The sequence below is a fragment of the Rattus norvegicus genome, chromosome 16 (genome assembly GCF_021556685.1).
Source record: "Rattus norvegicus strain SHRSP/BbbUtx chromosome 16, alternate assembly SHRSP_T2T, whole genome shotgun sequence".
In the NCBI taxonomy this organism is placed as follows: domain Eukaryota; kingdom Metazoa; phylum Chordata; class Mammalia; order Rodentia; family Muridae; genus Rattus; species Rattus norvegicus.
In genome coordinates this window covers 89,950,035-89,973,289 of record NC_141549.1, presented here as the reverse complement: position 1 = coordinate 89,973,289, position 23,255 = coordinate 89,950,035, and the positions used below count along the sequence as shown (strand labels likewise).

Below are 23,255 nucleotides of genomic sequence, written 5' to 3'. Positions count from 1 at the left end.
TACAAGGTTATTCTTAAAAGGTAGTTAAGCAAACAATCTCATTTCTTTATATTTTTCCTTTTCTCCTCTTCAATTTCCGTCCTTTCCCCTTCAATCAGACCTCAGTGCCTTGTATGCCAAACTGAGACACCTCTCTACACTCAGCCACACTCCAAAACACTCAGTTCTTAATTATTAAATATAAATTATTTATTTTATATGTTGTTGGATAATTTTATTTACATTTCAAATGTTATTCCCTTTTCCGGTTCCCCTCTCTTCCATCCCCCTGCTTCTATGAGGATACTCTCCCTCCCACCCACCCACTTCCACCTCAACACCTTGTTATTCCCCTACTCTGGGAAAAGGAGCCTTCAATGCATCAAGGACTTATCCTCCTATTGATGCCAGTCAATGCCATCCTCTGCTACGCATGTGGCTGGAGCTATGGGTCCCCCATCTGTACTCCTTGGTTGGTGGTTTAGTCCCTGGGAGCTCTGGGGTGGTCTGGTTGGTTAACGTTGTTTTACCTATGGGGTTGCAAATCCCTTCAGCTCCTTCAGTTCTTTCTCTAATTCCTCCATTGGGGTCCCCATGCTTAATCTAATGGTTAGCTGCAAGCATCCTCATCTGTATCAGTAAGGCTCTGGTACAGCCTCTCAGGAGACATCCATATTAAGCTCCTGTCAGCAAGCACTTCTTTACACCGGCAATAGTGACTCAGTTTGGTGACTGCATATGGGATGAATCCAAGGTGGGGCAGTCTCTGGACGGCCTTTCCTTCAGTCTCTGCTCTACTCTTTGTCCCCGTGTTTCCTCCCATGATTATTTTGTTCATCCTTCTAAGAAGGACTGAAACATCCACATTTTGGTCTTCCTTCTTCTTGAGGATCATATAATCGGTGAATTGTATCTCGTGCTGATATCCACCAACCAGTGAGTGCACGCCATGTGTGTTCTTTTGTGACTGCACTACCTCACTCAGGGTGATAGTTTCTAATTCCATGTTTAATTTGCTTTCTGGATTCAGCAATAGGAAGGGAGTCTGACTCATGATATAATCTAATTTTGGCTTCACTTTTGATCAGGAAAACTTGAAGAACCAAGAAGATTTCTTTAACCCCAGTAACAAAAATTTAGCATTGTGGACACCCAAAAAGATATAGTATGTAAAATAATAATAATAATAATAATAATAATAATAATAATGATAATAATAATAATATTCTCTACCTAATTTGAGGAAACACTTCCAAAGTCCTTCAACCTATAATCAAGAGAAGACAGTTTACAATTAAAGATTAAGTTTAGGAAGGTGGTTTTATCTTATATGGTTGAATGATGACATGGAGATCCTTTCCATGTAGAGACTTTATGTCTAGAATCTAGAAAATCTTGAATATAGACATTCTGGTCAGCATGACACTCTATGGGTGACTGCTTTTTTGACTATTTTTTTCTTTTTTTTTTTAATTTTTTTTTATTACCTTGAGTATTTCTTATATACATTTCGAGTGTTATTCCCTTTCCCGGTTTCCGGGCAAACATCCCCCTCCCCCCTCCCCCTTCCTTATGGGTTTTCCCTCCCCATCCTCCCCCCATTGCCGCCCTCCCCCCATAGACTAGTTCACTGGGGGTTCAGTCTTAGCAGGACCCAGGGCTTCCCCTTCCACTGGTGCTCTTACTAGGATATTCATTGCTACCTATGAGGGTCAGTCCATGTATAGTCTTTAGGTAGTGGCTTAGTCCCTGGAAGCTCTGGTTGCTTGGCATTGTTGTACATATGGGGTCTCGAGCCCCTTCAAGCTCTTCCAGTTCTTTCTCTGATTCCTTCAACGGGGGACCTATTCTCAGTTCATTTTTTCTTTTAAAAGAAGAAGAGCTGTGGGGAAAGAATAAATCCATAACTGGTTAATGTTATCGTGCAATGTAAAACAAAGAAATTTTAATATTATTCTTCTATACAGGCTACAGATGTCAGGATCATGTTGAGAGGGGCTCTGAGGATAGATTCTCTACAACTATGGTTATATAAAAAAAACTTACATCTGGAGAAAAGCTTAGCAAATTTCTTAAGATGAGTCTGGCAGTGTCACCATTTGCTAGCTGCTAAAGGTAGCTTTTCAATTTTATATTCAGTTGTGGGAAAGGAGAAAATGATCAAGGGTCAGCAGGGACCCAACACCTAGCAAGAGTTCCAGGACCCCCCGCACCAGAAGCACATTCATATTTAATACATTACATTAAGGGCTCCCAAAGTAATATTTTCCATCCCCCACAATAGTTCTATTTCCCATATGTAGACAAATTAATGAAGGTAGATTCTGGAACTGTACATAAATATTCAACTAGTGTCTGTATTTATGCCCCAGCTTGCCAATAACTAATGGTCAGCTGAGCTGAAATAACCATATAACTTAGACATGTAAAGGATAGCGGATCCTGTTTATTATACCACCTGTGAGCCTCCTAGGGGAATGGCAGCCTAGTGAAATATTTTGGTGTGCTGACACAATTTTGTACTTGTTTATGAGGCTGTGCCAGCCTATCACTAATTTCCTGTTATAATTCTTCGCTTCAAAGGCCAAGTCCACACATGGGAAAACTATTTTCTGCAAACAATCTTCTCAAAGCTCTACCGTCTCTGTCTCTTCAATTGCCTCTCTGGATATTGTCTTCACCTTTTCACTTGCTTTTAACCATCATAAGGGATTAAAATTAGCATTCAGGGGAAAGCAAATCCATGAGCTGTGTGAGGTTTTAAATTGCTATGTCGATTACCTGCCTCAGAATCTTCTCAGACACATGGAAGAAAAACACTCCTTTCTGATTCATGAGCTACAAGGACAATGGAAAGAGCTTTTCCTCCAGTGCATCTCACAAAAAGGTCAAATGATATAATGTTGAGCTCAGGACTGCTGCATGTTTCTATGCTAAAGTATTGATGTACTGTGGACAGCCTGGAGATAGCCATACCCTATCTGTAGAGAGCACTGATAGCACCCTCTCCTAGGATGGTGGGTATTGCACTTTCTAAAGTGTTATTAAAATGTGTAAATCCCAACAGAGAAGCTCAAAATTGCAAAAAAAATATATATATAGTAGAAAATGAAGTCATTTCTGCCATCATATTTATCGAAGCACAGTAGCAATTTGCCCTGTTAGGATTTTCAGCTTTAATTTTTTTTTTCTTTGCAGCATACAGTTTTAGCACTGATTGGTAGTATGTGCTGATTTAGCAAAAATACTTATGGCTTGGGATTTTGAATTGTGGAAACATTTACTTCAAGTTAATATTTGATACTTGTTCCGAACAATGTGCAGGTTCGACTTTGGATGCTTATGTTTTAAACGGCTGTATAGAATATGCTGGATTAATAAAACCCACTGATAAAGCAGAGTGAAATATGTAATGATGAGAGAGGTGCTGTCTCCTGTAACAATATCAGACAACAATGTAGAAAACTGATAACTGGCACTTGCTTGAATTGGAGCAGAAGAGCACATTCAGTAACATCTGGAAGTTTTCACTCAAAATAATTTCCAGAGCTTCTTACCTGCATAAGAATGGAGGGGCATTATTCTATTATACAATCACAAGTCTCTCTGGACACTGATGATTTTTCCACTCCTCCTGTCAAATGAATTCTACCATCTTAGAGAATTATATGGAACCTAGATTGTGGTGCATGGCTTCAAAAGAACTCGAAGAAGAAAATGAACGTGCAAATAAAAATTACAATTAGAGTCTAAAGGATGTGTTTCTGAACTCATAATTTTTTTGTTGTGTTTGAATATTCCAGAGGTTACTGATATGTATATCAAGTTGGGCCATATGGGATCCCGATGTGCTTATCCCAAATAATTTCTATTGCTCCTGCTTTTCAACCAAACTTGCGTGTGTTTGTGTGTGTGTGTGTGTGTGTGTGTGTTACCACACTAAACTGTCAGTATGGACTAACTGGATTGACTTTTTATTATGTAACATGTAAGTTTACATGTGTGTTGGTATCCCTAAAGTACAAGTTCCAAGGCACGCCTAACAGAACCGAACTTTTTGTTTTATTATCTAATAAAATAATACAAGAGGCTTGTTAAATGCAAATGAGAAAGAGGGAAAAGGTGTTGCTAGAATGTAATTAGCGAGATACAAAAATACCAATTAACACCTATAGCAAAGAAAAAACAACTTATTCCCCCATGGGGCAGCATCAAAAGTAAAACCACAGCTGGTTACACACAGAGAGTGGAGTGAAGATGGGTTTTAGCTCTCATTACTGAAGCCTGGAGATGAAGTAGGAAGGGAGAAGGGAAAGTAGAAAGGAGTGTCTGTATGCTGGCCACTAAAGAAGAAGGGATTGTCAGTCTAAATGCATTCTGCTCTCCCGCTTGGGATACTATACAGCTGAGGCATACGTCTCATGCTATTGGTGTTTTCTGTTTTCAATCTTCCTCATGTTCATTTCCTCCAAACGACACTGTACCATTCACAATGTCACTTCTTGTCAGTTTCATCAAACGGCATCTTCTGAAATCAAGCAGTGTGACCAAATAGATTTCACGTATCTCACAAACCATTGTAACATTTTCACTATAAAGAGCCATGAACCCAAGGACTGTTTCATTTAACTTTTCAGAAGCAATGGTCAAGCCAGCCACATGAGTATGAATTGATCATACACATTTCATTTTAAAGGAAACTACAGAGTACCTGAAATTTTCTTCATCAAGTGTTCGTTCGACAACTGGGGATGGAGAGGTGGCTCTGTGGGTAACAGGCCTTGTTCTATAAGCATGAGGCCTGAGTTTAGACCACAATGTCCATACAAAAGCCTTCTGTGACTGTAACTCCAGCTCACGGGACTGGAGACAGGTAGATAACAGAAGCATGCTAGAAATCCAGCCTTGGTAAAACTATGAGAGGCAATCTCATAAGAATAAAGCTGAGAGTGATGGCTCAGTACACTAGGTAACTTCCTCTGCCTTCCATATACATACACAAAGACCCCTGTGTGCACACGTGTGCGCGCGCGTGCTCACACACACACACACACACAGAGAGAGAGAGAGAGAGAGAGAGAGAGAGAGAGAGAGAGAGAGATGGACAGACAGACAGACATGCAGAGAGACAGAATAATTTCTAGAAAAGTTGTTAAGACCTAGCCCTAACATTTACACCTTCAAGTCTATAATGAAGGCAGAGATAATGAGCTTCACATGTGAAATCTTGGTGCTCTAGTTGCTCTCAAAACAAAGCCATTGAGTGTTAGTCTAGAATAATATTATACCATTCTTCTCAGGGGTAGTAGTTCTAACATTCAATTTGGATGTAAGTATAAGCTCATAGAGAAATCACAAGAATGGTACATGTAACCCCCTCAAGACCTTCCCCAGTGTGTTGACAGATGCAGCATTGCCACATTTCTTCGTGTGAATGTGCACCCAAAATACATCCTCTGAGAGCAAGTGGTTCCTCTGACTCCTTTCTCCCTCGGCCCTTCAGTACACATACCTTAAAAACTAGGGCATTTTCTTTCTTCACCACAGTATAATTGCCATTTTGGGAAATGTACCATTAATAGACAACTACATATCGAATGTATTACAACTATCACGGTTTTGTACATTGATCCAGTGATGCCTTTTATAGCATGTATTCCATCTCCTAGTGTATTTTGTTGTGATATCCCATCAGCTTCTTTTAAAACTGTATCTTTTTAAATGGATCATTATATTTTGTCTTTTATAGCAGTAACCTTGCTGAAGAAAATTTAACAATAAAATGTTCCTCGCGTGGCTTGTGTGATGCTGCCTAATGGTCTGGTTCAAGCTGTGAACCTGGAGATGTGTTACCTTCTCAGATATCATAAAAAATCCTCAATAATATTGACCTGTCCATCAGTGAATATGTTATCTTTATATTAAGCTTGTCTAATTTTGTCACTGTTGTTTATGGCATCAATTAATAGTAGTTGTAATTTAGCTAACTTTGGGTTAACTTTAAAAATAAACTAAAGGCTAAATGTTAGCATGGGTCAGGTTGTGTCTTTTGCATGTGGCAGATCTTTCTATTTTTTGTTTCCATATGCTGTGTAGCAATTTCCTCTGAAATGAAACATTCCATCTGTCAGGGCAGTTCACCAAGTGCAAGATCCCATAAAGGGCAGTCAAATAGTCCACCCTGCTGAGAAACTCTTCAAAAATCAGTAGAGAGCTCTTTAAAACTCAGGAACTCCAAACCTTCAGGATGTCCCTGAAACTGAGCAGATTCACTCAGTTCCTCTCTCTGCAGGCTGATATTAGCATTACTAAGAGAAACACTGGGATCTAACAAGTCAGATTGCCTTCAAGAGACTCAGACCAGCCAAGCTACCTGAAGGAAATGGAGAACAGATGAGCTACCTAGACAAAGACCAGGCTTTGCTTGGAGGAAGCAGAACCAACTGAACTACATAGAAAGGACGCTCTCCAATTTCTGGAACGGCCTGCGTGTTGTACAGTGCACTGTAGGTTTCTAGCTCTCATGAGATGTTCTCCATGCTCATGTGGACTTCCTGTCAAAGAGCCGTCCTTGAGTTGTTTCTGTTCTCATTAGTAACCTCTCAGTCACATTCCTGAAATAAGTCCAATAAAGGCCATTGTCTCACCAAGCTGCAAGCCAGGAATAATGCTATTTTGATTGCTCCTTTCTTCTCTATTTGTAGTTGAGTAGATATTTGGTCATGTGTGTTTCCAGGAATAGGATTATGCAGTACCACCGGGGAGAAAAAAAAACAACCAACAAACAAAAAGATGAACAACCAAACTTGCATTCAAGTAAATAAACTTATAAAATGTATGGCCATGAGAAAGATGTCATCAAAGTCTACAGTTTTAAGAATGTGGACAATCTTTTGTCTTCACTCCATGTAAACCGTAAGAAATTAAGTTGTGTATAAAGTTCGTCTTGTTTTGTTTTGTCTTGTTTTTATAAAATACTGTCTCCTTTCCTCCCTTGTGTATATGTGGGAGTGGTTTCTATCTTTCAATATCCAGTGACCATATATCTGCATCATCAATAAAGGCTTCATTTAACATTAATTTAGAAACTTTAAGAGTGTCTACTTGAGAGGATGTAGCACTTTCTTCTATGCTGGAATACAACATGAAAGTAAATTTGGAACCAAAACAGAAGCATCGATGACTTGCCTTTCGTCAGCCAAGCTATTACTAAATTTCTAAAGCTTTGATCAAAATCAAGTGACACGATTGCCCTCTGTGTCACACCACATTTTACATGACTTACTTCATACATTCACTGTAATCTATCACCACTGTTGTAATCAGAAACAAATGATTTCTAAACCAGCCAAAAATGACCATCTCTAGCTTCTATTGGATTTGAGACAATGATTCTTAAGTTCTTTGTCTCTTCTCTTGTGTTAATGTTGATGTTGTTTTAATAAGCTGTTTCTCTGAAAACTACTTATACAAAAAGTTAAAGATTAGGTGTACTTATTCCTTGCAAATCTAAAACTCCTGTATCTTATTTTTAATGAAGAATGAAATTTAGTGAAAAACAAAACCATTATATTTGGTGAGAAATTATTATCTCCAAGTTGTTGGCAGGCACAACTCCTCTGTTGTGTAGAGCATAGGAATGCTACAACCATCTCATACCAGTTGGCCCCACTTGGGGTTGTTATGTGGAAAAACAAAAGAGTGTTAATCACACTGCAACAAGATTAAGCCATCTCTTTTCAGTTATTTTAAAGTTTTATACATAAATGTGTGTGTGCGTGTGTGTGTGTGTGTGTGTGTGTGTGTGTGTGTGTCTGTGTGTGTGTGTGTATGTTCACCAGTGTGCAGAATCTGACAGATGCAGAAGACATCAAGCCCTTTGGTGATAAAAATAATAGGAAATTGTAAGCTATCAAAATGCGTGCTGAAAGTCATATTCTAGTCCTCTGGAAAAATCACATATGCTTTTAACTGCAGGACCATCTCTCCAGAGACCCACATTTATTCTTAAAATCATCAAAAATCTAAATTGCAATGAAATTAGGTACCCAGAGTCTGTAAGGTAAAAGATTGCCTCCCCACTACCAAAACATTGAAGAGGCAGCAGCTTCCATTGCCTTTCCCACAAAACACAAGCAGGCAAGTGCTGTGTCACTGATTAACAGGCTGAGGATCTTCTGAGCGTTTCTCTTGCTTTATCTCAAGACAATGGTGATTTCAGGCTGGTGGTTCCGTGGGATAATGTATGGGCTGATGTGCCTACATGCCAACATGACCTGAGTCTAGTCCCTGAGATGTATATATCTCAGGGAGATAACACACTCTCAATTGTTCTCTGATCTCAGACATACACAGCATTTTTTTTAATGAATTTAAAATTGCTACTTGTACATTCAGTTTGGTTCTGAAATGCCACTCTAATGCATTGCCAGACTCAATAATGCATCTTTACTGGAGTGCAGAAGTGAAATCATTAGGGGAAAGGACTTAGTTTGAGGAAATGTCTTTGTGAGTGTCCCTTATATAGGTATTTTGGAATTCAATCTGAAATGGGTCTTGAGATATACTCTAGTATTGCAGTAATCAGGAGCACATATAATTGAAAGACTATCAGGAATTTTTCTATCCCAATATATAAATGCACTGACAAAAAGAACCACATATACTTATCTCTGATGAAGACTGATATGTAGCTTAAGCAACAGTCATTGAAATTATTTTAAATAAGAAAACATTACTGTTTAAGACCTCAGAATTGCCAAAGCTATTGCATACGGACTTATACCATTGAGAAAATTCTTTGTAACAGAATGCTTACAAGCCTGTATTCTTTGTGATGTGGTCCAACACTCAATTCTGAAAAAGCTTGGGATCCAAACGCTGACGCGATAATTTCAGTACAATTATCTGGCCATACATTTAGCTGACTTCTGTCCTTAGACTATTTTGTCCTCTAGCTGGAGTAAATATTGTTATGCCATGTGCAATTAGGGGATATAAAAGGCAGAGAGCCAGGACTTCATTAAGCTCAGTACAATTGATTCTGTCCCTGCTTCATAGTACATGACTGCATGTCCAGCAGAATTATGTCTGGGTCTACAGGGAAAGAGACCTTTAATTATCCTGTGTCCCTACAAACAGAAGGCTAACAATATTAGTAAAATTTACTTACTCATTGTGAATGATGAAAATGAGGTTATACCAGTTTACATCTGGAGCAAACTGACAAATTGCACCTGTCTTGTATCAACCAATAATTCTTGATCTATACCTCTGTAAGTTTTCTGTGGTCCTTTCTCAGATGGTACCCTTGACTTTTGGTTCTGCAGCTTGTGACTTCACCATGCCTTGTGTTTTTACTTGTACGTGCTTGATGGGTCTGCACATTCAGCCATCTTGAATTCATATTCACACTGGGCATATGCAAGAATGTTCAGTTTCTGATAATTATTCTCTCCGCACATAACTCATCAGTGACTATATATTTACTATGCTCCAAATTTCTAAGCATACTACACTGAACCTTGGAATTTCTTGCATAATGAGCAGCAGTTTTTTCAGACTTAAATATGAAATAAATATCACTAGGTTCTAGAGGAAGCCACTTCATCCCAATCTTTGAAAAGGATGTTAAATTAAACATTCAAGGGAAAAAAACCTTATTTTAATGGTACAAGAATGAAGAGGGGAATTGTGAGTAAATCTTCTAAAGAAGTATATGTTTATTTCTAGGGAAAAACTTTTGAATAGGGTTAAAAATTAGATGTATGGACCGGGAGTCCCAGGCCGGCGGATCCCTGCCTGCAGCAGCTCTCTGCTCCCAAACCCCATGGGAGAGAGACCTCACCGCCTGGTCAGGTGGGCACTCCTGAGGCTGCAGAGCAGAAGAGACCACCAACACTGCCCACCCCTGCTCACATCCCTGGCCCAAGAGGAAACTGTATACAGCCTCTGGGCTCCCGTAGAGGAGGGCCCAGGAGCAGGAGGTCAGCTGCATCTGAGACACCGCCAGAACCTGAAACTACCTACCGGATAAACAGTTCTCTGCACCGAAATCCCGTGGCAGGGAGAGCTAAACCTTCAGAGAGGCAGACACGCCTGGGAAACCAGAAGAGATTGCACTCTGCACACATCTCTGACGCCAGAGGAAAACAGCAAACGCCATCAGTGAACCCTGGTGCAGTGAAGCTCCCAGAAAGGGTGTCTCAGATCTTCCTGGTTGCTGCCTACGCGGAGAGCTCGTAGACAGCACCCCACGGGAAAACTTGAGCCTCGGGACCACAGGTAAGAACAACTTTTCTGCTGCAAGTGACCTGCCTGGTGAACTCAAGACACAGGCCCACACGAACACCTGAAGACCTGCAGATAGGAAAAACTACACGCCCGAAAGCAGAACACTCTGTCCCCATAACTGGCTGAAAGAAAACAGGAAAACAGGTCTACAGCACTCCTGACACACAGGCTTATAAGACAGTCTAGCCACTGTCAGAAAAAGCAGAACAAAGTAACACTGGAGATAATCTGATGGCGAGAGGCAAGCACAGAAACCCAAGCAACAGAAACGAAGACTACATGGCATCATCGGAGCCCAATTCTCCCACCAAAGCAAACACGGAATATCCAAACACACCAGAAAAGCAAGATTTAGTTTCAAAATCATATTTGATCATGATGCTGGAGGACTTCAAGAAAGACGTGAAGAACTCCCTTAGAGAAACACAGGAAAACATTAATAAACAAGTAGAAGCCTACAGAGAGGAATCGCAAAAATCCCTGGAAGAATTCCAGGAAAACACAATCAAACAGTTGAAGGATTTAAAAATGGAAATAGAAGCAATCAAGAAAGAACACATGGAAACAACCCTGGATATAGAAAACCAAAAGAAGAGACAAGGAGCTGTAGATACAAGCTTCACCAACAGAATACAAGAGATGGAAGAGAGAATCTCAGGAGCAGAAGATTCCATAGAAATCATCGACTCAACTGTCAAAGATAATATAAAGCAGAAAAAGCTACTGGTCCAAAATATACAGGAAATCCAGGACTCAATGAGAAGATCAAACCTAAGGATAATAGGTATAGAAGAGAGTGAAGACTCCCAGCTCAAAGGACCAGTAAATATCTTCAACAAAATCATAGAAGAAAACTTCCCTAACCTAAAAAAAGAGATACCCATAGGCATACAAGAAGCCTACAGAACTCCAAATAGATTGGACCAGAAAAGAAAGACCGCCCGAAACATAATAGTCAAAACACCAAATGCACAAAATAAAGAAAGAATATTAAAAGCAGTAAGGGAAAAATGTCAAGTAACATATAAAGGCAGACCTATCAGAATCACACCAGACTTTTTGCCAGAAACTATGAAAGCCAGAAGATCCTGGACAGATGGCATACAGACCCTAAGAGAACACAAATGCCAGCCCAGGTTACTGTACCCTTCAAAACTCTCAATTAACATAGATGGAGAAAGCAAGATATTCCATGACAAAACCAAATTTACACAATATCTTTCTACAAATCCAGCACTACAAAGGATAATAAATGGTAAAGCCCAACATAAGGAGGCAAGCTATACCCTAGAAGAAGCAAGAAACTAATCGTCTTGGCAACAAAACAAAGAGAAGAAAAGCACACAAACGTAACCTCATATCCAAATATGAAAATAACAGGAAACAATAATCACTATTCCTTAATATCTCTCAACATCAATGGCCTCAACTCCCCAATAAAAAGACATAGATTAACAAACTGGATACGCAACGAGGACCCTGCATTCTGCTGCCTACAGGAAACACACCTCAGAGACAAAGACAGACACTACCTCAGAGTGAAAGGCTGGAAAACAACTTTCCAAGCAAATGGACGGAAGAAGCAAGCTGGAGTAACCATTCTAATATCAAAGAAAATCAATTTTCAACTAAAATTCATCAAAAAAGATAAGGAAGGACACTTCATATACATCAAAGGAAAAATCCACCAAGATGAACTCTCAATCCTAAATATCTATGCCCCAAATACAAGGGCACTTACATACGTAAAAGAAACCTTACTAAAGCTCAAAACACACATTGCACCTCACACAATATTAGTAGGAGACTTCAACACCCCACTCTCATCAATGGACAGATCATGGAAACAGAAATTAAACAGAGACGTAGACAGACTAAGAGAAGTCATGAGCCAAATGGACTTAACAGATATTTATAGAACATTCTATCCTAAAGCAAAAGGATATACATTCTTCTCAGCTCCTCATGTTACTTTCTCCAAAATTGACCATATAATTGGTCAAAAAACGGGCCTCAACAGGTACAGAAAGATAGAAATAATCCCATGCGTGCTATCGGACCACAACGGCCTAAAACTGCTCTTCACTAACAATAAGGGAAGAATGCCCACATATACGTGGAAATTGAACAATGCTCTACTCAATGATAACCTGGTCAAGGAAGAAATAAAGAAAGAAATTAAAGACTTTTTAGAATTTAATGAAAATGAAGGTACAACATATCCAAACTTACGGGACACAATGAAAGCTGTGCTAAGAGGAAAACTCATAGCGCTGAGTGCCTGCAGAAAGAAACAGGAAAGAGCATATGTCAGCAGGTTGACAGCACACCTAAAAGCTCTAGAACAAAAAGAAGCAAATACACTCAGGAGGAGTAGAAGTCAGGAAATAATCAAACTCAGAGCTGAAATCAACCAAGTAGAAACAAAAAGGACCATAGAAAGAATCAACAGAACCAAAAGTTGGTTCTTTGAGAAAATCAACAAGATAGATAAACCCTTAGCCAGACTAACGAGAGGACACAGAGAGTGTGTCCAAATTAACAAAATCAGAAATGAAAAGGGAGACATACTACAGTTTCAGAGGAAATTCAAAAAATCATCAGATCTTACTATAAAAGCCTATATTAAATAAAACTTGAAAATCTGCAGGAAATGGACAATTTCCTAGACAGATACCAGGTACCGAAGTTAAATCAGGAACAGGTAAACCAGTTAAACAACCCCATAACTCCTAAGGAAATAGAAGCAGTCATTAAAGGTCTCCCAACCAAAAAGAGCCCAAGTCCAGACGGGTTTAGTGCAGAATTCTATCAGACCTTCATAGAAGACCTCGTACCAATATTATCCAAACTATTCCACAAAATTGAAACAGTTGGAGCACTACCGAATTCCTTCTATGAAGCTACAATTACTCTTATACCTAAACCACACAAAGACCCAAAAAGAAAGAGAACTTCAGACCAATTTTCCCTTATGAATATCGACGCAAAAATACTCAATAAAATTCTGGCAAACCGAATCCAAGAGCACATCAAAACAATCATCCACCATGATCAAGTAGGCTTCATCCCAGTCATGCAGGGATGGTTTAATATATGGAAAACCATCAACGTGATCCATTATATAAACAAACTGAAAGATCAAAACAACATGATCATTTCATTAGATGCTGAGAAAGCATTTGACAAAATTCAACATCCCTTCCTGATAAAAGTCCTAGAAAGAATAGGAATTCAAGGCCCATACCTAAACATAGTAAAAGCCATATATAGCAAACCAGTTGCTAACATTAAACTAAATGGAGAGAAACTTGAAGCAATCCCAATAAAATCAGGGACTAGACAAGGCTGCCCACTCTCTCCCTACTTATTCAATATAGTTCTTGAATTTCTAGCCCGAGCAATCAGACAACAAAAGGAGGTCAAGGGGATACAGATTGGAAAAGAAGAAGTCAAAATATCACTATCTGCAGAAGATATGATGGTATATTTAAGTGATCCCAAAAGTTCCACCGGAGAACTACTAAAGCTGATAAACACCTTCAGCAAAGTGGCTGGGTATAAAATTAACTCAAATAAATCAGTAGCCTACACAAAAGAGAAACAAGCCTAGAAAGAAATTAGGGAAAGGACACCGTTCATAATAGACCCAAATAATATAAAGTACCTCGGTGTGACTTTAACCAAGCAAGTAAAAGGTTTGTACCATAAGAACTTCAAGACACTGAGGAAAGAAATTGAAGAAGACCTCAGAAGATGGAAAGATCTCCCACGCTCTTGGATTGGCAGGATTAATATAGTAAAAATGGCCATTTTACCAAAAGCGATCTACAGATTCAATGCAATCCCCATCAAAATTCCAATCCAATTCTTCAAAGAGTTAGACGGAACAATTTGCAAATTCATCTGGAATAAAAAAACCCAGGATAGCTAAAACTATCCTCAACAATAAAAGGACTTCAGGGGGAATCACTATCCCTGAACTCAAGCAGTATTACAGAGCAATAGTGATAAAAACTGCATGGTATTGGTACAGAGATAGACAGACAGACCAGTGGAACAGAATTGAAGACCCAGAAATGAACCCACACACCTATGGCCACTTGATTTTTGACAAAGGAGCCAAAACCATCCAATGGAAAAAAGATAGCATTTTCAGCAAATGGTGCTGGTTCAACTGGAGGTCAACATTTAGAATAATGCAGATCAATCCATGCTTATCACCCTGTACAAAGCTTAAGTCCAAGTGGATCAAGGACCTCCACATCATACCAGATACACTCAAACTAATAGAAAAAAATCTAGGGAAGCATCTGGAACACATGGGCACTGGATAAAATATCCTGAACAAAACACCAATGGCTTATGCTCTAAGATCAAGAATCGACAAATGGGATCTCATAAAACTGCAAAGCTTCTGTAAGGCAAAGGCCACTGTGGTTAGGATAAAACTGCAACCAACAGATTGGGAAAAGATCTTTACCAATCCTACAACAGATAGAGGCCTTATATCCAAAATGTACAAAGAACTCAAGAAGTTAGACCGCAGGGAGACAAATAACCCTATCAAAAAATGGGGTTCAGAGCTAAACAAAGAATTCACAGTTGAGGAATGCTGAACGGCTGAGACACACCTAAAGAAATGTTCAACATCTTTAGTCATAAGGGAAATGCAAATCAAAACAACCTTGAGATTTCACCTCACACCAGTGAGAATGGCTAAGATCAAAAACTCAGGTGACAGCAGATGCTGGCGAGGATGCAGAGAAAGAGGAAAACTCCTCCATTGTTGGTGGGATTGCAGACTGCTACAATCATTCTGGAAATCAGTCTGGAGGTTCCTCAGAAAATTGGACATTGAACTGCCTGAGGATCCAGCTATACCTCTCTTGGGCATATACCCAAAAGATGCCCCAACATATAAAAAAGACACGTGCTCCACTATGTTCATAGCAGCCTTATTTATAAAAGCCAGAAGCTGGAAAGAACTCAGATGCCCTTCACCAGAGGAATGGATACAGAAAATGTGGTACATCTACACAATGGAATATTACTCAGCTATCAAAACAATGACTTTATGAAATTCGTAGGCAAATGGTTGGAACTGGAAAATATCATCCTGAGTGAGGTAACCCAATCACAGAAAAACACACATGGTATGCACTCATTGATAAGTGGCTATTAGCCCAAATGCTTGAATTACCCTAGATGCCTAGAACAAATGAAACTCAAGACGGATGATCAAAATTAATGCTTCACTCCTTCTTTAAAAGGCGAACAAGAATGCCCTTGGCGGGGAATAGGGAGGCAAAGATTAAAACAGACACAGAAGGAACACCCATTCATAGCCTGCCCCACATGTGGCCCATACATATACAGCCATCCAATTAGACAAGATGGATGAAGCAAAGAAGTGCAGGCCGACAGGAGCCGGATGTAGATCTCTCCTGAGAGACACAGCCAGAATACAGCAAATACAGAGGCGAATGCCAGCAGCAAACCACTGAACTGAGAACAGGACCCCCGTTGAAGGAATCAGAGAAAGACCTGGAAGAGCTTGAAGGGGCTCGAGACCCCATATGTACAACAATGCCAAGCAACCAGAGCTTCCAGGGACTAAGCCACTACCTAAAGACTATACATGGACTGACCCTGGACTCTGACCTCATAGGTAGCAATGAATATCCTAGTAAGAGCACCATTGGAAGGGGAAGCCCTGGGTCCTGCTAAGACAGAACCCCCAGTGAACTAGATTGTTGGGGTGAGTGCGGCAATGGGGGGAGGATGGGGAGGGGAACACCTGTAAAGAAAGGGAGGGGAGGGATTAGGGGGTTGTTTGCCCAGAAACTGGCAAAGGGAATAACACTCGAAATGTATATAAGAAATACTCAAGTTAATAAAAAAATTAGGTATATGAAAGAAGATTATAGACAAAAGTTTACAAGGGTGAGAATTGAAACCCTGCTAGGGAGCTTGAACTTTATTCTTATTTATAGATGACACAAAAGAGACCAATTTATCTCCATGTGTAGTGTGCCTTTTGAGATATTTGTCATAGCCTGTATCTACTAAATTTCTGTTATTCATTTCTATTTTACATCTTGAATCTAGGGACCCTGAAGGTATGTAGCATTATGGTCAATAAATTTACATTCAGACGATAAGCAAAGGGAACCCTTGACAGAAGATACTGTGACATTTTGAGAAATGTGTCCAACTTGTGTACCTATCTAAACAGAATACAGAAAAAATAAATTTGATGTTGAATTGAAGCTACTGGGGCATTAAACTGAAACTTGACAAATGATATCATGTAAAGATTTTCAGGCTTTAAGATGTAGAAAACCTGGGTGTTAACAAGGCTTCAATTCAGATCACAAAACTGGATGAAAGAGAACATGAAATGGAAAGTTCTTGAGAAATAAGAGTTAAACTGTCAGGTTAGAAGCTGTTACAGATGTCAGAATTGAATTAGGATAGGTTTTGTTGGATCTGTTTCTTGACACACTGATGACACTAGGGCTTCAGTAGAACAGTAAGTGAAAATGTATATAGCCTATGTATGGAAGAACAGAGGAGCTAAGAGAATGATCCAATGTAGAGGTGTAGGGGTATGAGATACTCTACCAATATAACATGTATTAAATTATCAAAGGCAAATACCTCACATTGGAATGAGAAATGACAGAAGAAATGCAGTGGGATATTACAGTTTCGTGACAATCTATGGGAACTCTGACACTAGGGCAAGAATTGTGACAATGGAGAAGGTGGACTGCAGTTGAGTGTGCATTGTCAGTGTGGGCCAGATGTGCCTTTGGTCACACAGGAAGGAAGAACATTAGGGTGACCTGAGTTGCATAAACTGAGCAAGAGTGGTGTGTGCACGGATCTCATATTTGCTTATGTATCATTTACAGGCAAATACACCTTATATAGAGCCTCTCTGTCTTTTCCCATGAATATAAAAATAAGGAAAACATGGAAACTGCAGTGGCTGTTGGTCAGTGGCCCAGGTCTTGTGGGAAAGCACTGTGATCTTCATTAATCTATTCTGCATGACTCTCAGGTCCAAAACAGTAAAGAGTATGATTAGAAACTTAACATCCCTACCACACACAGAAGAGCAGTTTATCCCAGAAACTCAGAAGCCAATTTTCAGAATCATTCAGTAAACATCTCTTTGTAGGGTTCCCAGACAAAAAGGATAATCAGTACAGAAAGGCAGAAGGTAAGAATAGTACACTTGTCCTTAGATGTTGACATCACCAAGCCTAATGTAGACTCATTTTCTGCTGGGAACCTTCCTATCATATATAGGGTTTCCAGGGAAGACAGCGAATGGAAACAGTGTTGGTGATTGGAGTCACGCTGATAGCAGATGGGGCTATATGACAGCAATAGGCCATTTAAGGCTTTAATACTACTGACCGAACAAAACTTAATTATCTGGAGCTAGCAAAAACACCCAGCAAGAAACTCTGAACTCTTAACTCTTAAGTGTACACACATACAGACATGTACATTTGTAAGTAAATTTCTGCTGACAGCAGCAGGCGATTAGGTAAAGGATTAATTGTTAGAGTTCCTTTCTCTTTTGTCCAGGAGACTCTTACTGGTTGGGCAAGTGTCTTGGACATTTTAAATTTGCATGAAGCAGAAAGAAAAAGAAAGAAAAAATTTTAAATCTTTTTTTATACAGGCAATATGAACAGACTCACATACACTCATACACATACATTCTGGTCATACCTGACAGTCTGTCTCATCTATTTTACAAATGGTATATATGTATACCATATATATATATATATATATATATATATATATAATATTTATATTTTGTGGATTAGGGTGACCCTCAAATTTCATACACATACATTTGGATGGATGGATGGATGGATGGATGGATGGATGGATGGATGGGGAAGCAAGCCAGCGCTTTGATTATTTTTCTCTGACCTTTTATAGACACAAACTCTTAGAAAATTACCTCATAGATAAAATGTTACACAAAAGGATGTTGATACTAAGTTCAAAGCAGTGTTTCATTCTATAAGCTCATTATAAGTTTAAAGCAACAGTTTCACCTGGCCTCATTTTGTTATAGTGCCCACCTGTGGGCTTCATCCTTGGATTGGAGTGTTTTTTTTTCCTTGATTGCAAATTTCCTCAAGTCTATTTCTCTTTTTATTGTAATTGTGAAAGCTCATTATATTCCTCATTATGCAGCCATTACTTGTCATTTTATGAGGAATGGGCACATTCTATACTTGATTTTAACTTTATTATATCTTTTTGGAGAAACCAGTAAAAACATGATCAATACAGATGCAGAGGCTTGCATCCAACCATCGGACTGAGCACAGGACCCCAATGCAGGAGTTAGAGGAAGGACTGAAAGAACTGAAGAAGTTTGCAACCCCATAGGAAGAATAACAATATCAACCAACCAGACTCCCCAGAGCTCCCAAGGACTAAACCACAAAGCAAAGAGTACACATGGAGGGACCCATGGCTCCAGGTTCATATGTAGCAGAGGATAGCCTTATTTGGCATCAATGGGATGGGAAGCCTTTGGTCCTGTGAAGACTCAATGGCCCAGCTTGGGGGAATGCTAGGATGGTGAGGCAGGAGAGGGTCGGTGGATGGGGGAGCATCATAGAAGCAAGGGGAGAGGGGTGAGATAGAGGAGTTGTGGAGGGAAAACTGGAGAGGGGGATAACATTTAAAGTGTAGATGAATAAAATAACCAAAAAAATGTAAAAGGAACCAATTTTCGTATTTGAATCAAATCAGAATTTTATAAAATCATTAATCCACCTAAACAATATTAATTTATGAAAGTTCATCTTTATGTTGATCTATAGGAAGTATGCTCAATAGGGTGTTCTAATGCCCAGAAGTCATTATACTGTGTAATAATGATAGGAAAAGCCATATCAGCTGCAAGAAGCAATCCTGAATGAAATCCTGAAGGCCCTGCAACTCAGATTTTACCCATGCAGCCGTGCAAAAACAGTGGGCCATCTCCAGGAAAGCAGCCTGCATGCCTTTAGTCTATCTTAGATGTCTCCTGATGCTTTTGTCCTGTGAAAATTGAGTACAATAAATGTATAAACCTTAGAAGAGACTGTGACATCTGGGATAAAGTCCCTCTCATCACTCTGAACTGGTGCTGTCTGTTTGTAACTACTATAATAGTATATAATAGTAGTATAATACTAAGACAAACTGTCTTCAGCTCTGCCATCTTGCTGCACTAATATTTAAATGTTTTATTTATTCTTCATTTATGTATTCATTGCATTCCATATTCAGTGCACTGTATTGGAGTGAGTGAGCCATACAAGTAGCCATATGAGTAGAAGGTCAAAGGACAACTTTCCACAATTAATTTTTTTTGTCTCTATCATGTGAGGCCCAAAGATCAAACATCAGCTTGTGTGTCTTGACAGCAAGTACCTTTGTTCATTGAACCATGCCAAGCCACATGCTTATAGTTAAGTAAAGTAATTCTACAAAGTATTTCAACAGTTTAAGACTTTCCTGGTTATAGTAGCTTTACAAGCTCATAACAAGCTCTATGTGATGCTTTGGATATACTGTAATGTAGAAGATATTTGTGATACATCCTGAACTACACAAATGAATTCTTAGGATGCCAAGAAGTTGATAGGTTAAAACTAATTAAACTTTGTCTAAGTCACTTATAGAGTCCTCACAATCAATAGAATTAACTGGCTACTAATCAGAGAAAAGCTCTGAATTTCCCTTACATCAGGAAAAAGAACATCCAAATTCTGTGATCATATAACACTCATTCCTCTTTGGCAATATTCATTTTAATGATGTAAAGCTGTTGTTATAAAATTGAAATCACATGAAAATAAGCTTAATGACAAAAGTTTGTTTATGTCTGGGTGAATACATTTTAGTTGAAAATTCTTAGATTAAAATAACTTCTTCCTGCCCCAGAGGTGTTGCAGGTGTAGCTATTGTGACACATGTGTGTCCGGGGGTGGCAGAGAGGAGAAAAGCTATGTCTATGTTCGGTCTTCTGATGTGTAAATAATGGTTAGTATCCTAACATTCCCTGAAAAATGTGAACCTGGTGCAAATGGGCCCAGGCAGGGAGCTATCCTGAGACAACATCTGACAGTCTAGGACCTGGTAGACCTTTTGGGCTCTGAGGACAAGGAGCAAGCCTGAGACAAGATGAATCCTACCTGCCCAAGGTGAGTCCTTTCCTGGGGCCATAATGCATAAGTGGGGCATAGCACTTCTGGGATGACTCCCAATACTCAATGACGTCCATTTGCCAGGGTTGGGGGATACCCAAGGCAGCCTCCACCCTCTCAGAGGAAAAACAGAGGGGATACAGAAGGAGGGACTGAGGGAGAAAAGGGGGGGTGAATGAAGAAAGAAAAGAAAGAAAGGAAGGAAGAAAGAGAAAGAGAGAGAAAGAAAGAAAGAAAGAAAGAAAGAAAGAAAGAAAGAAAGAAAGAAAGAAAGAAAGAAAGGAAGAAAGATGTGTACACAACGAAGAAATGCAAAACTGGATACTCGTGGATACTAGGGAACAAGCAGACTGGTAATGACTCCTAGAAAAATGGCCTGTGCTGCCTCTAGGGACCACTTCTGGGTCTGTGGTCCTGCAGCAGCAGATGGTCTGTTATCACCAAAAGCCTTGTCTGGGCTGTGGCCCTGAGATATTGATGTCTCAGAGCTGTAAAGAACTAGCTTCACACCTCACCTGGGAATCATGGAAGAGCAGGCCTTGGGAAAATAAGAGCAGGAAAGGTGGGCCTAGGAACATGTTTAAGCATGGGAGAGCTGTCCCTACCATTTGTTTCCCAATAAAGATGGCCTCCTCCCTCCTTCTCCTCAGCTACCTGCTGCAAGAAGAAGAACTGTTACTAGGATCACCAGAGTTAAAGAGCTGCCCCTGTCCCTGACCTGATACAGTACTTGGGAAAGTAGACAGACCCAGTACTTTACCTGGGCAGCACAGTAGAGCTGGCTCTATATGTGAAGGTGCTGGGAGAGCTGGCCCTGCAACTTGTCTGCCGTATTGCAGCATGGGTAAGTCAGAGATGCCCTCCTCCATGTTCATCTCTTGACACCTATGGCAAGCAGGAGGGCTATCTCTTGGGTCATGAAAGTAGGAGAGCTGTCCCTGCCCCACTCAGGAGTTAGTTCTGGTCCTGGTTTTGCGGGTTGCAAGTGAGCTGGCACTGAGAGCATGAGCACAGAAGAGTGGACACTTGCCACCTATGCAAGACAGGAAGGCTTGGCATAGGTCATGAGAGTGGGAGAACTAGCCATGTTTCTCACTAGATACAACAGTTTGTAGCAGAGGCCTGCACCTAACCTGTGAGGCAGGATAGAGCTAGTCCTGGTTGCAGAGCCAGCCCCAAGGATGTGAGAGCAGGAGAGCTGTCAGGCTAGCCATGTCAGATACCTCTCAAGAGTAGATCCAGGGCTTTCAATTAGTCCATACCAACATCGACCCCATGGACGAACTGTGGGGGCACATAAAGGGGCGTGTTCTACAGACCCAAAATTACAGGCTCTCTATGACATAGGGCAGCAACAGGATATGTAAGAGATACGTAGACATGAAAAATACCTAACTTCTACCTATGGAACAGGCAAGATTACTGGCATAAGTGTTGATATACACATAAGGAATATTGGTGGCATGGGCGCTGGAGTGTCTCAGTGGTGATGAAAACTGATTGCTTTTCCAGAGGGCCTGGGTTTAGTTTCTAGCACTCACTGGTTACAATGCCTGTAACTCCAGTATCCATCTATCTAAGCTTTCTTCAGCACTGCATATTTGTGGTGCATATAAATTCACAAAACAGATCCTAACATATGTAAAGTAAATCTCATGAAGCAAAATGGATAGTGGCGATGGCTGTGGTCCTTCTCCATGAGGTCATGGAGAACTCCACCATCTTGTCTCCCTGGTATGGTATCCTACAGAAGAATAACAGGCACAATGTCCTCTGCGGGGATATATTTCTGGAGAAGATCAATAATTTCACAGGAGAAGAGTTGAACAGAGTACATTTATATAAATAGATCAAATCATCATCTTTCCACTTAAAGATCTAATTTATCCTACAACTTGTCTCTACCCCATTTTTTTCTCATTATCTTTAACAATCTCTCTCCAGGTATTCAACTACACAAGCAAACTTTTCTAATGATGCCAGTGAAGCCACAGTGAACTTATTAACAAAAGAACATCCGGTTGCTATATTTCACCTCCATGGCTCAACCATTTATGTGGCTGTATCAAAAAATAGCACAGACTCGGGCTTGAGGCAATAGAAATTTCTTTCCTACATATCTTAAGTCTAGAAAGTCTAAAATCAAAGTGTCCTAGGTGGGGATGTTTGGGAGGGTTCAACTCCTGTATTTCAGAGGACTGCTTTCTTGCCATATCCTTATACCAATGACAGAGGGTCTCTTTTCCTCTCACTTTCATTTTCATGGCCTCATCTAAATTTTACTACTTCCCAGTGGTCTCACCTCCAAATAGTATAGAGACTATGCAAATTGTCAGAAAACTAAGAAGAAGAATGCAGGCCTTATGACACTAAGACAAATGAAGTAATGCATAATTAGCTAAATTATCATGAACAAATAAATTCCCATAAAGCAGGGCATGATGGATCAAATATATAATCCCATCACTCAGGAGGCAGAAGCAAACAGATGTCTATGAGTTCCAGGCCAACTTGATCTGTATAAAAAGTTGCTATTAAGCATGGACTACCTAGTAAGAACTGTTTTTAAATATGACCAAGATAAATAAGTAAATTCATCCTTACAAGTTACTCCAAGGGAAATATGGCCAACAACCTAATGGTTCCAGAATACATCCCAGGGATAGATTCTAGTCAGTACGCAGGAACTTAGAATGACAGGCACAAGGAAACAAGAGTGTAGTACTGAAGGCCACACATAGA

At 39.8% G+C, this 23,255-nt stretch overlaps 1 non-coding gene across 1 annotated transcript; it reads left to right on the top strand.

Annotated features, from left to right (window-relative positions):
- The first annotated feature begins 20,240 nt into the window (after positions 1 to 20,240).
- Positions 20,241 to 20,366, top strand: LOC120097617 (small nucleolar RNA SNORA17). Its single transcript, XR_015640570.1, has one exon. It is a non-coding gene; the product is annotated as a small nucleolar RNA SNORA17 (small nucleolar RNA).
- The last annotated feature ends 2,889 nt before the right edge of the window (positions 20,367 to 23,255 follow it).